This window comes from Pinus tabuliformis, chromosome 8 (assembly GCF_031772625.1).
Source record: "Pinus tabuliformis cultivar Carrire ecotype Pingquan chromosome 8, CPIR1, whole genome shotgun sequence".
In the NCBI taxonomy this organism is placed as follows: Eukaryota; Viridiplantae; Streptophyta; class Pinopsida; order Pinales; family Pinaceae; genus Pinus; species Pinus tabuliformis.
The window spans coordinates 677,420,030-677,434,902 of NC_142294.1; positions in this window are offsets into that span (position 1 = coordinate 677,420,030).

Sequence of the window (14,873 nt, forward strand, 5' to 3'; positions counted from 1 at the left end):
ATGGGAAAGTCTCCTTAATCCATGATCATCAACCACATTTGTCACAATCTCCACATGTTGCTCTACCATGGGAGGCTGGTCCCTCCAACTCAAGCTACATGCTCTCACGGAAACATATATCCTGTCGACTCATCATGTATTGTCATCATGTGAACTGCTACCATGATACTTCAACTCAAATCGAACATATCTCAGTATATTATCAGCTCCCACAAATTGAACTAGTTGGGTAACTAATCCAATTGTCACACTCATTTCATGAGAATGCACATCCTCATGCCTCTGTCAATTGTTTCTCTAGCATCCTGTCACAACATCAATTCGATCAAGATCCATCCCATCTCTATCCAATTTAAATTAAGCCATGCCCAAGTCTATGAAGTAATATCCATCCTATCTGTAACATGTTGTCATCAATGCTAATGTCCATGTGTGGTGGTGAAATACCAATTGACAACATCCATCTAAGCATCATCCTCCATGTGTGAGAGGCCCTTCTCCTTAAATCAAAAAAGATCTCCCCCCTATCAACCCAACTCTCAATGTGTAAGATCTAGGTCCATGCATAAACCTCCATCTCATCTACAATATGCCATCCATCAAATATGTAAAAGGGGTAACTCTACACCTGCCTCATCATCTCATCCATGTGATGCCCATGGTCATAAATCTATCAACCACCATGTCTATCAAATTGGTTAAGTCTCATCAACTCAATCCATGCACACTTCACCGGGTTGTCATGCAGCGTTATCATGCTGCCTTTGTGACTTAACACCCGACCTGTATTATCACAACACTGCCCAAATTCGTTTTGCAACCTTTCGTTCAAACTCCCCAGCCGAAACTTGTGTCATTGTTCAGCTTGCCCGTCATCATGGGTGCATGACCTGCATGTAATGCAGTTTGCCCGACCTAACCCGATTGTCGCAGCTCACTCCACAGACCCAACCTAACCACCTACAAACTCGACCCTTCAACTCTTGCTTCCCTGTGGTCTTCCTTGTTGTTCCTTTCACTCAACTCCCTCTTCGCACTTGTGTTTTTGCAATATGAGGTCCAAGTGGAGATGATTTGAATGCCATCAAGCTCTCCCTAAATACTCTTAAGGGTTGCGACCCTTCGTCCAACCAAGGGTCGGCCTAACCTCCAACCAATGCGTTGGCCTAAACATTTCATATGTTGGCCAAACTCTCGTAACATCCATGTCGCTTCCCTCCATCATATAAGTTTGTTGCTCCTATCAATCGACCAAACTCCATACTTCGATCGCACACATTCTCCACCATATGGCCGTGTCGACTAACTCGGGCGCACGCTCACTCAGGCGCCCACCTCGGGTTACCTGACTTTCCCTCACCCAACATGCCGAATTTTCACAGATATCCCCCATCACACCTCTTTCCAGTAGTACGACAAATCTCACCGAACACTCATCGAACTTCTCCCACCGGTTGCTTGTCACGATGGGCGAGTGCTTTCCCAATATGAGTGCACCCACTATAAGTGTGTTCACCCATCGCACTTAAACAAAATTCATGTCAAGTTTCACATCCTCCACCCAAGTCTGTCAACACGGGTGCCCGTCGCACATGGGTGCACCCGCTATAACTCGGTTTCACGTCGACTCGACTCGGGATCCTGACATCCTCTCCCACTCTAAAGAAGGTTGTTGCCTTCGATAACACCATCATCATCAAAACATCACAAAGTGTTGTTAGCTCCAACAACTAATTTCCATTCTGCCCAACTCAAGCTACATTCTCTCACTACAACATATATCCTATCGACTCATCATGTATCATCATCATGAGAACTACTACCATGATACTCCAACTCAAATTGAACACAACTTAATACACTATCGACTCCCACAAATCGAACTAGTTGGGTAACTAATCCAACTGTCACGCTCAATTCATGAGAATGCACATCCTCATGCCTCCGCTGGTCATTTCTCTAGCACCATGTCAAAACATCAACTCAATCAAGAATCCATCCCATCTCTATCCAATGTAATTTAAGCCATGCGCAGGCCTATGAAGTAATCTACATCCTGTCTGTAACATGTTGTCATCAATGTTAATGTCCATGTGCGGTGGTGAAGTATCAACCAACAAAATCCACCTAAGCATCATCATCCATGTGTGAGAGGCCCTTCTCCTCAAATCGAACAAGATCTTCCCCCTATCAACCCAACTCTCAATGTGCCATATCCAGGTCCATGAAGAAACCTCCATCTCATCTACAATATGTCATCCATCAAATCCATCAAGGGGAAAGTCTACACCTACCTCATCATCTCATCCATGTGTTTCCCATGGTCATAAACCAATCAACCACCATGTCTATCAAAGTGGTCAAGTCTCATCAACTCAACCCATGCCCAAGTGCTCCCACCAAGGCATCACCATTGTTTCAAATCCATCAACTCCAAAGTCTCTCATCTCTATCATATCCATCAAGTCACTCCTCACGAACACACCCCATAAATGTGTCGAAGGTATGCATCCCATACTGCATCAAAGTCAAGTACACCTCTAACCTCAGCTCCTCAATGAACTAGATACTCCAAGACCACCATAATATGAAGTCTCCATCAACTACAACTCTCTAAAGTCATCATGAGCTCCCATGAATCATCTCCATCCAACACTTCGACAAGCATACTTGTCTCAATCTCAAGTGCCATCACAAGATGCTTCTTCCCTCTCGGTCATATGAATACTCTCATAGGTTTCCCATAATACAACCATGGTCTTGTTGTACAAATGTGCACAACATCCCCTTTGGCTCATCTATAGAATATCTCCATGTCACATCAACAAGTCCATCTGCACAACATCCATGCCTTGGCACTCCTCCTTGGATGCCCATAAGTGACATCTCTATAAGTGCTCCTGCATAATGTCCCTGCACGAAGTCTTCCATTCTCACACCTATCCAACTCAATGTCCATGACTCTAGCTGCCCATCTCGTCCATCCTAGTAGAATCATCACAACATCAGTCATCACATCCTTGTTCTTAATTAGGTTTAGTTCCCTTGGTCACTCAACCTCATATCACATCATATCACAGGTTCCTTCCATCATTTATGCCTCCCTCACTAAAGGTTCACCAAGACTGCCTCTTGCTGTCAGCCATGGTGGAGTCCACCCACGTATCATATCATCATAACTTTGGTGTGCCCTCTATCAAATGTGTCCATGAGTCATGCCGAGAACTTCGCCAATTCCATATGTCTAAGCATGACTCATCCATCACAAAGCTCATTATGTTCCTCCCTTATCACGGGCATTTTCACCTTCTGCCATAAGGTCACAAATTTCCCCAACAAGTCCTGCAACAACCAATGTTCCTTGCATTAACTCACAAGGTCTCATCATAATCATCCATGGAAAGAATTTCCATTGCATTGGAAAACTTCATTTAACCATCCTTGCATATGGCCCATCCTCCAAAATCTCAAATGAAACACAAGTAATATCAATACTTAAATCTTTGTGAGGCTCCTTCATGTGAGTGCCTACCATCATTAATGTCCGCATCATGCACGAATCTAGCTCAACTTGGGAAATCAATGGTGCCTCAAGCTCTTCCTGTTTTGTTGACACATATGCAACACCCTCTTCCTCATTGTAACCTGTAGCTTCATCCTGTTCTATTGCCCAACCAAGTCAAAGAATCTCTTATTGCACATTCCTTTCCAAGACCTCAAGTTAATCTCGAATCCATGGGTTTTATCCTTTCATATGCCTCAACTTGTATAAGTTTAGCAAGAGCCTCCCATGGAATTCTTCCCAACTTGTCATGTTTTCTCATTTAGTTTGGCCCAAGCTCAATGATTCACCCCTGCTCAACTATGTAGCACCTATGTGCCCAAGCTTCAATACCAACTGCAGCCCTGTCATCATATCTCTGCTTCACAATCTTCAATCAGCTCAAATCGCCCTGAACCAAGCTCTGATACCATCTATCACGCCCCTATCGTAGTCTTCCAACCACTTATAGGCGGATGCGACACCGTTGTACTTTTTATTTTCACCAATACTTGAGTACACGGTCTAAGCCTACTCCAACACTTAGTCAATTTTTCAATAGTGTTCTTAACAATACAAGGGAATAAACTTATCATCAATTTATCTTCTTCAATTATCTTTCATCAATATGCAATGAAAATGAAATCAACATCACAAGTATACTGATATATACTTGGGAGGGGAAAACCCCATAAAGTGTGCCTAATCAGTTTATAATAAAACTTAAATAAATTACAAGTGTACAATTTTACAGTTAACTTGTGCAACCAAACATTTGGCTTGCGCACTTAGACAATTTACCAAAACCACTAGGAAACTGTGCCCAAGCCATGCAACTTGCGTTGCCCCTTTTCCGCATTGAAAACCCCAATGTAAGTTTCATCACAAATCATTACATGTTTGTTTTGTGTCTACCCGAACCGACACACTTCACCCGGTTTCCGTGCAGTGTTATCATACTTCCTTCGTGAGTTAAAACCTGACCTGCACTACTACAACACTGCCCAAACTCATGTCATAGCCTTTCGTTCATATTCCTCAACTGAAACCTGTGTCACTATTAAACCTACCCATCGGCGTGGGTGCATGACTCGCCTGTAATGCAGTTCGCCTGACCTGACCCGACTGTCATAACTCATTTCGCAGAACCGATCTGACCACCTGCAAACTTGGCCCTTCGTCTCTTGTTGCACCGGGGTCTTCCTCGTTGTTCCTTTCGCTTGGATCCTCTTCACACTTGTGTTTCTTCGATATGAGGTCAGAGTTCGAATGGTTTGAATTCCCTCGAACTCTCCCCAATATATATGTGTCGTATGACATGGAAATATCTCCAAGGGTTGTGACCCTTCGTCTAACCAAGGATCGGCCCAACCTCCAACCAATGCATTGACCTGCACATTTCGTATGTCGACCCAAATCTCATAACATTCATGTTGATTCCCTCCCTCGTATAGGTTTACTGCTCCTCCCGGTCAACCAAACTCCATACCTTGGTCACACGCATTCTCCACCATACAGCCGTGTCGACTAACTCAGGCGTGCACTCACCCAAGCGCCCAATGCACCCTCGCCCAACATGCCAACTTGCCGCACATTTCCCCCTTCAGACCTCTTGCCAGTTGCATGACACGGCTCACCAATATCTCGTCGCACTTCTCCCACCAGTCACTTGTCACGATGGGTGGGTGCTTGCCCAATACGGGCATGCCTGCTATAAGTGCATTCACTTGTCACACTCAACCAAAATTCATGTCAAGTCGCACATCCTCGACCCGATTTGGTCAACGCGGGCACTCGTCACACATGGGCATGTCTGCTATTACTCGATCCCACGTCCACTTGACTTGCGATCCTAACAACTTAAGAGACAAGAGTAGAGAGGGAGGAATAGAGAAATGGAGTTGGAAGGAAAGAGAGGGAAGGAAGAAGAATCACATAGAGAGAGAAAAGTGGAGAGAGAGAGAGAGGGAGTGACAAGGGAGAGATGGAGAGAGAGTGTATATATTTGGGGGTGAGATAGAAAGATAAATAAGGATAGATAGAGAGAAGAGGGGGAGAGAGTAGAGGTAATGATAAAGTTTGAGGGTAGAGAGAGAGCGAGACAAAGAGAAATAAATAAGGGGGAGAGACAGAGAGCGGAAGGAGAGAAAGGAGAGAGAGGAAGGAAGAGAGCTTGGATGTGAGAGAGAGGAGAGAGGAAGGGAGAGAAATAAGGAGGTAAGTAGAAAAACACACAGAGAGAAAGATGGCATGAGAGAGGGGGAGTGATAAGGGAGATGGAGAGAGAGGGAGAGAGGAGAGAAAGAGGGAAGAGAGATAGAAGGGGGGAGAGAGGGAGAGAAGGGGAAGAAAGAGAGAGAGGGAGAGGAAGAGAGAGGGAGAGATAGATAAATATGGAGAAAGAGTGTGTATGTTTTGGGGGTGATATAGAGAGACAAAAGAGATACAGAGTGAGATAGATATATAAATGGAAGCTGAAGAGTGGGAAGAAGAGAGAAATAGAGAGAGGGAGAGATAGATAGATATGGAGGGAGAAAGCATGTGTGTTTGGGGAGGGGGGTGAGATAGAGAGATAAAGAAGGAGAAATGGAGGGATATATAGATATATATGGAGGGGGGAGAGAGGGAAGAAGAATTCTTGCACTAGATGCATTGATTTCAGTGTAGATGGTGATTTCTAATCCTATTTGATTGCTTGCATTGAAGGAGATAAATTGAAGGACATGAGAGAGGAGGAATGAAGAGAGAGAGAAGGAGAGGAGTGAGAGAGGGAGAGAAGGGTAAGAGAGAGAGAGGGAGACACAAATATGGAGGGGGGAGAGAGAGAAGGAGAGAGGGAGGGAGATAGTGACAGGGTTGGAGGGCAAAGAGAGAGAGAGAGAGAGAGAGAGAGAGAGAGAGAGAGAGAGAGGAATTGAGAGAGAAGAGGAGAGAGGGAGGGAGATAAAGGAGGAGAGAGGGAGGACAAAGGGATGGATTTGGAAGGGGAGAGATGGAGGGAAGAAAAAAACATATAGAAAGAAAAGTGCTGTGAGGGAAAGAGAGGGGGAGAGAAAAGGAAGAGATGGAGAGAGAGTGGGTATGTTTGGGGGTGAGATAGATAGAGAAAGAATGAGAGACAATTGTAACATTCACAAACATTACCATCCAAATCCAAACATACAAAGGACTCAAAGCATCCAAGGGCAGACATACAAACCATTCAGGGTAAGAAAAAAAAAACAAAATTAAATAAGAGAATGATATAGTCATGTCAAAAAAAGAAAATGTAATGTAAATTCCAAAGTATGAAGTTTATCTCAAACATATACATAATAATGATAATCTAAAATCTAAAAATGTGTCATTGTTACCCTCAATTGGAACCAACCTAGATCCATCTAACCCTGGATCTATCATGCACAGAGAGGGATCAAATCCCTCGAGGTGAAACTTTTCCTCAAATTCCACACTCCAAAAAGAAGGTTTTCACCTTGAGGGATTTGATCCCTCTTGAAGCAAGATAGATCCGGAGTTAGATGGATCTAGGCTAGTTATTAATATTTTAAAATTTTGATAATTTTTTTTATGGAAACTCACTAATTAGCAGAAGACTTCCTATTTCAACTTAAGATAGATGGGGATCTGTTGACTTTTTATTTTTAATTGACTGAGTATATTGATTCTCAAGGGAATATGCTCAACATATGATATGTTTCAATGCTTATCAAGCGTTCATGTCACATGGTTCCCTGCCCACCAATTTCTCAGAAATTTTCAAAGAATACCTAATTTTAGAAAAACTATCTTATATCTTAGTTCTAAATGATAAAACTATTTTATATCTTAGTTCTAAATGATAAAAACTCTTCAACACTTCTGTTTTTATCATGGCCTAAGATTCTTAATAAAAACAAAATTAATAATAATATGTTTGTTGCAATATTTTTTTATTTATTAATAATTAAAACCTTATATTATATTAACCACATTAATATTTTAAATATGGCTATCCTAATTTATAAACATATTTATTTATTTAACTTATTTTACAATTTAAAATATCTAAAATATTTTATAAATATTTAATTTTTTTTATTAAATAAAAATATTTTAAAATTTGATTAATACAATTAATTATGAAATTTTAAATCATATCTCACTTTTTAATGGATCATCATATTTCAACGTTTGAAAATTTGTGTTTCATTTAATTGATGAGTGTGTTTTGGAAATGATATGTTACTTATATTTAGTTCATGCGTATATTTCATGTTCGAAAAATAACCACATACTCTCTCAATTTTATTTTAGAAAAAATATAAATCTATCCGGTATGAATTTTATTACCATTAATCTAAACACTTTTTGTTTTCTATATATATCAATATTTTTTGGATATAAAATAATGTGATATTTTAAATTTCATTTATTTAATGTTGATTAAAATGTTGAGATTATATATATAAAATATGAGGTTGATGATGATGATGGTGGTTAATGTCCACTAAGACTAATTTTTGGTCTATCAGACCTAAAGAAATGAATTAATTAGTTTGATTTAAGATTTTATTCTTATTCTCAAAAAGCTTGGAGAGAAGCCTTCCAAACTCACTATAATTTTGATATCCTAAAAAGGCTAGGAAGGTCAATATTGCAACAGAGATTTTGAAAGTAAGATCCAATGTGGTTGTACATGGGGCACTCCAAGAGGAAGTGATTTTCATCCTCGATGTTCGTATTATCACGAGATGGGAGAACCTTTCCATCCATGGTGTTTTAGGAACTGTCCAACGACCTGTTTCACTATGGAGCTCATGAGAGTTCGTTCTAATCTTGGATATATTAATTTTCTTCTTTGAGCTAGTTAAAACAGAGAGATACTTTTGATCTTTTAGGGTGGGGTTGATGACCTCCTTGTAATATCTTAATTTTCTTTTCGCTGCTAAATCTTTCTCACACCACATTTTTTCTTTGAACTTAGAAGTAACAATATTTTTAATGTTATTAATGTTTTGCAATGCAATGTTCTGGTCGTTCTCCCCATGGTTTAACCAAGCCATGGTGTCTTTATACTAGCCTCGCTTGAGCCTTCTAGCTAGAATTTAAAGCTAGCTTAGGAAGTCTATGGTCTCCTATGTTATTGAGTTTGTGCTTGTACAATAGAAGCTTAGTCATAGATAGGCTCTCGATAAGGAGAATATGATAGTGTGTGTTGCTTTTAATTTTGAGGTTATACGTTGCTTTTAATTTTGAGGTTATACGTTATAAAATGCTTCTAGATTTGGTTATATGTTATATTTCTTTATTTTATTTTATTTTATAATAAATTTTAATAGTTCTAGTCATAATAGTGTTTATGACACATTTTCTATATAAAATAGTGATGTAAAACAAAATGTCAGTAATTTTTTTAATAATTATTATAAATTATAATATTATTATTCTTAAACTAGCTGTTATGGGAATATTATTCGATCTTAATAATCATTATTAAAATATTGTTTTTCACAAACTAGCACTTAAAAAAATTAAATAAATAATAATAATAATAATAATTTTACCCTCCTTTTTTATTGCTTTGTTTTAATTTTAGACTCCTTCAATTATTATTTTTGTTATAGGATCTTGACTCATTAATGAGGTCTTGACTCCTATTTATTTATTTTATTTTATTTATTTTTATATTTTTTGACTACGTTCCCTGTATTTGGTTGACTTGGATTGTTTGTTTCTTATTATTGTTTACATTTTTCGATCTTTCTTAATTATTATTATATATTATAATAGTATTATTGTTAAACAAGCTATTATATTAGCAGTTATAGGAATATTATTTGATCTTAATAATCATTATTAAAATAATATTATAAATTATAATATTATTATTCTTAAACTAGACATTATTATCATCACTAAAATATTAATTTTCATAAACTAGCCATTATATGATCTTGAAAATGTAAGTATATATAAGTGTGGGTTTTTCCAATATAATAACATGACATATGTATTACTTTATTAGTATCTAATTAATACGGTTCAAGACATTTGGTTCTTCAATTTTTCTACTACAATTGCATATATTGATGGATTTTTTTTTATTATTGTTTCGCTATCCAAGTAGCTGGAATGTTCCAAGTTCTTTTAAGATTGGCATCAAGAGGGTATTTATTATACCAACAGGTATCGTATTATGCATTTAGTTATGTTTTAACTTGGGTATTAATTTGTCTTTGACCAAAAATTTATGTCCCTTATCCATAATTTAACATTAGGAATTCAATTTTTGTTATTTTTTATTATTATTTAAATTTATTTATTTGTAAAGTGATTGGTTGAGTTCTTACCATGGGATTTTTAGTAACTTCTATTTATGTTAGTTACTAATTTTTTGTTTTTAGATTTATTTCCTTTTCATTCTTTTTTCGTTTTTTCTATTATTTCTATTTTAATGAATTCAATTTTTTTCTCCATATTTTCAATTTAAGATAACTTATTATTATATTAAAAACAAATTTGAGTAATATATATATATATATATATATATATATATATATATATTAAGTGTATATACGTTAATATAAACAATATTAGTTAATCACATTTCTTAATTTTTATTGATGTCATTCAACAATATAACATTTTATTTGATTTATTTTTATGTTGAATTCTTTCTCTTTCTTATTTTTTAATTTAATTAAACTATATTTAAGTTAAGTTGCAGGTACTAGCTACTATGTAGCCCTTGTTTAAAAACAAAATTTATTAATATCCTAAAAATATGAGGGTTGAAAGAATTAGTGTTAAAACGCATCACCACAAACACAGAGAGATTCGTCATTTTTTTTATTTCTATGACTAGCTTCAATGGTTGCCATTCACTTTTTTTTTATCCCTCTAGATAGCATAGCATTAACCCAAAATATTTGTTTTGTATTATCTAAAGAATGGTGGTCTTTTTCGAGCTGGTGCTTTATGTACATTCCCTCATACCTGCATCTTATAAGTTATATTGGGATTTAGCGCTATGGTAACGATCCTTGCTTATAGTGGTCATTGTGTGGATGTAACACCCCACATGACATGAACATTTACTTTGGTTACCAAGTTTACTTATTACTCTTTTTAATTTATTTGACATGGAATGTTAAAAGATTAAGGCTAAGAGGCCAGGACATATTTTGTTAACTGATTAATGAATAATTAGGAGTTAAAGTATTTTGACAAGAACTGAAAGAAACAATTGTTAACCTCATGAGAAAGTTAAAAAAAACAGTTACTCATATGCTTCCTTAAAAGAGGAATGGAAGGAATGCCTAGGGGTTGGAAAAAAAGAGAGATGAGATGGGTAAAAGGGGGCAGAACAATGCTGCCCAGATTTCCTTGAGATGGGTGGAATAAACCAGTGGGAAAGTCTTGAGTACAGTCTGAGAGGTATGTGACTTGAGGCTGGACTATCTGTCTTGAAGCCTAAGATACCTGACTACAACATACTCATTTTACAGTGTGGAGAATGAATAGCTCGGGGGAGAGTCTGGACATAATTTCTAGACTCATGGATGGGTGGGTGAGACCTTCCAAGCAAAGAATATAATTACATAATTACTTATGTAGTGAGCATATAAGTAGTCTAATTATTTTCTTTAATGATTATTAAAATAAAATGATATCACAGTGACTACTTTGTTAGCTAAAACTGGAATTGTCGGTTTTCTAATTTAAGCTAGTAAGAAATATAGAGAACTAATTAGGATTTGAGCAGAGGATAGTTTATGTGTGACTAGGGAATTAAACGATATTTAAAATAAAGAACCGTAAAGAATAATCATAGATATGGAAAGTAGATATCGTAGATATTGAGGTAGGGGGTGCTAATATTATTTATGCTTGGTATAGCCAACACAGAATGATCTAATTACTGTAATAGAGTAATGTTTATATCATGCAAGCTTTATGAGAACTGTACATTTAATATCATGTGATAATTCTATGTGTTAGACAGTTCAATTCATTTCGGTGAATTATAAACTGGAAAATCAAGAAATAATACATAGAAAACAACCAAATTTCCAAAAACTTAGTTAAAGCTTCTAAAAAATAATAATTGTAAGAAAACTCTCATTATTGGATGCAAGGTTCAAATTAATAGTTACTCAATTCCAAAAAGAAAATGAGATGACAGTCTATTAATTTCATATTCTATTCAAAGGAAAACATTAAACCATAGATAGATATGAAAAAGTCCGTTGAGGCAGACTAGTAAGTCCGGCTTTAGAAGCCATGTAAACTTTCAAAAAATAATCTAAGATCGTATAAATGTTAATACTGTATCCATAGCCTTGAAATACCTTAAAATTGTGTTTACAAATTCTTTTTACAAGCAATAAAAAAAAATTTAACTTAAACCCTCAGCAAGACCAAGTCACTCAAGTTATGCCGTGGAAGAACAGGAACCAATTCAATTCACGAAGTTATCCAAACCCCTTTTAAATAATACATTAAATACAGACTATGGTTGGCACATAACCTCCACCCAAAAACAAGTGCTTTCGCTAAGTAAAGCTAGAATAACAGCCAGTGGAGAATTCAAGCAGAGCGACTATACAAAATCATTAGAACCTAGTAAACATCGTAGGACTCAACATTGTGACCAACCTGAAAATAAGAATGCAGGTCCATGAGAACTAAAGAAGCATTGGAAGTCACCATGGCGACGAAAGGAGTGAATCTGGCATAGAATAATACCTATCAACGCACAAAGATCAGATTTAGAAACAAAAAGGAAACAAAAAACCCTTATCATCGAGCTTGTAGTTAACTTGTAGAAGATTTTACAAGAAAATACCTGAGACAGATTAGTTCCGGAGGATTGTAGGCCACCTGCACCAAAAACCAGTAAAATAAAACATTAGTGCTCAATCTAGAAAATGGGGGAAGCAAACCTTAAAAAATATTGTTTTGACCTTTTCTACTTACCGTCTCGAGGCTGAAAGCTCCCCAGTTTGTCTTTAACTAGACGGGTAAGATGGCAGAAGTGAGTACTCCGTGTACAGTGGACTCAATGAACAGAATCCCCATCTAAGTACCCACGAAGAGAAATCAACAGAAAGAGGCAAACATCCAAGAGCAATGAGGAAACATGTGTTGCAGAGTGCTTACTGGATGGAGCTTGGCACAAAACCGCATTGGGAGTGGAACGAACAAGAACAAACCCTCTCAGCACAACGGAGGATCGATTTAATTGCAGAGTAGAAAAAAAAAAAGAATGGCACGACACAAATGACACCACTTACGGCTAAACGCGAGAGGAGTGGTTACAAAGTTAAACGCTAGTTTCTTAGAGTTGTCGAATCTCCAACCCCAGATTGGAGGGAGAAAACCAAGCCAGATGTCGCAAGCCACCAGAGCCTTCTTGTGATTGCATGTACTGACATTAACCATGTGAATAAAAATCCATAAGTGTAGTATTCTTTGACTTTAATTCCATTAAGTTAATCGATGTCAAATCCATCGGTTATCCCAAGATTCATTTAATTAACCACCATTTTATGTTAACGCTTAGACATTGTAAACCAACATCACATGGTGAGGTTTGGACATGCTAGTGCATGGTAAGATTCAAATTTATAAAATAATTCCATTTTTTTGTTTTTATTGTAATTTTGTCTGTTTGAATAGGGTAAGATGTTACAAATGGTATGAGATCTCAGGTTCACACACTGAGACTTCTGGGATATATATATATATATATATATATATATATATATATATATATATATAATGTAATAAACAACTAAGTAAATGTGAATGTGAACACAGAGATCAGCACCAAGGAGCAGAATGTAGAGGAGTCCTATACGATCGAACCAGTCAAAGGAAACTTATGTAGAGGCCAACCCTGACATATGGATACAATTGGGAGAGGAATCTCGACAAGCCAATGCTGCCCTACTCGAAACTGTTCAACAGTTACGTGCTGAGATGAAAAACTTGAGGACAGATAATGAACAATTGCGGCAAGAAAAAGAGAGAATTCTTAAAAGTCTATCTAACCGACATAATCAACGGGGACCAGATCCCAGTGCTGAGGATAGGGAGAAAATCCCGACGATCCATCATGGAGAAGATAATGTAGATTTGACAGAAAGACATAGGGAATATGAAGAGGGATGTTCAGATAATGTCTTTGACCAACGCAAGACAAAAAGACAGAAATTGGAATTCTAAGGGGGATTCAAAAAGATAAAACCATCACTCTTTGAAGGAGAATCCGAAGAAGCAACAGAAGCCTGGCTAATTGACATGAGAAAATACTTTCAGATTTATGGCTACACTGATAAACTTAAGGCACAATTGACAGTTTATCAATTAAGAGGTAAGGCTACCCTTTGGTGGGAGGAAATCAAAACTGTGAGAAAAATTGATGAAGAACAAATTACGTGGAAAGAATTTCAAAATAATTTCAAGGATAAGTATTTAAATCAACATTATTATGATGAAAAAGCAAAGAAGTTCAGCGGATAAGTTCTGGAAATATTGTTTGAACTGGGAGCTTGTCGCCTATAACCTTCTTTAAACATGAAACATGGAAAACTGGGTGCAATCGAGAAGCTGCAGGAAGCTCCAATTTGTATGCAAAAGTACCAATCTTTTCCAACACCTTGTACGGACCATAATACTTTGGTGATAATTTATTATCCTTCTTAGCTTGCTTTAGGGACATCTGCTTATATGGTTGTAGCCGTAGGAATACCCAATCACCGACATCAAAACTTCTTTCACTGCGATGTTGATCTGCCTGTTGTTTCATTCTATTTTGTGCCAACACGAGGTTATCCTTTAAGAGTTGGAGGACTTGTTGTTGATGTTCGATGTGATGTTCCACTGCCTGAACCTTAGAATTTTCTCTTAAATATGATGTGATTGATGGTGGTTGGTACCCATAAAGTGCCATAAATGGGGTCATTTTTGTTGCTGTATGGAAGGAAGTGTTATACCACCATTCAGCCAGAGGCAACCATTTGACCCATTGTGTCTGTTTATCAGATACAAAGCAACGAAGATATCCTTCCAAACATTTGTTTACTATCTCAGTTTGCCCATCAGATTGAGGATGATAAGATGAGCTATGAGCTAACTGAGTACCAAGACAAGAAAATAATTCTGTCCAAAAATTTCCAGTGAAAATGGGATCTATGTCACTTACAATAATCTTTGGGTTTCCATGTAGCTTTTGAACTGTTTCCATAAATGCAGTAGAAACTGTACTGGCTTTAAATGGATGTGATAATGCACAAAAGTGTGCATACTTGGTAAGTCTGTCAACTACCACCATGATGACACTCTTTCC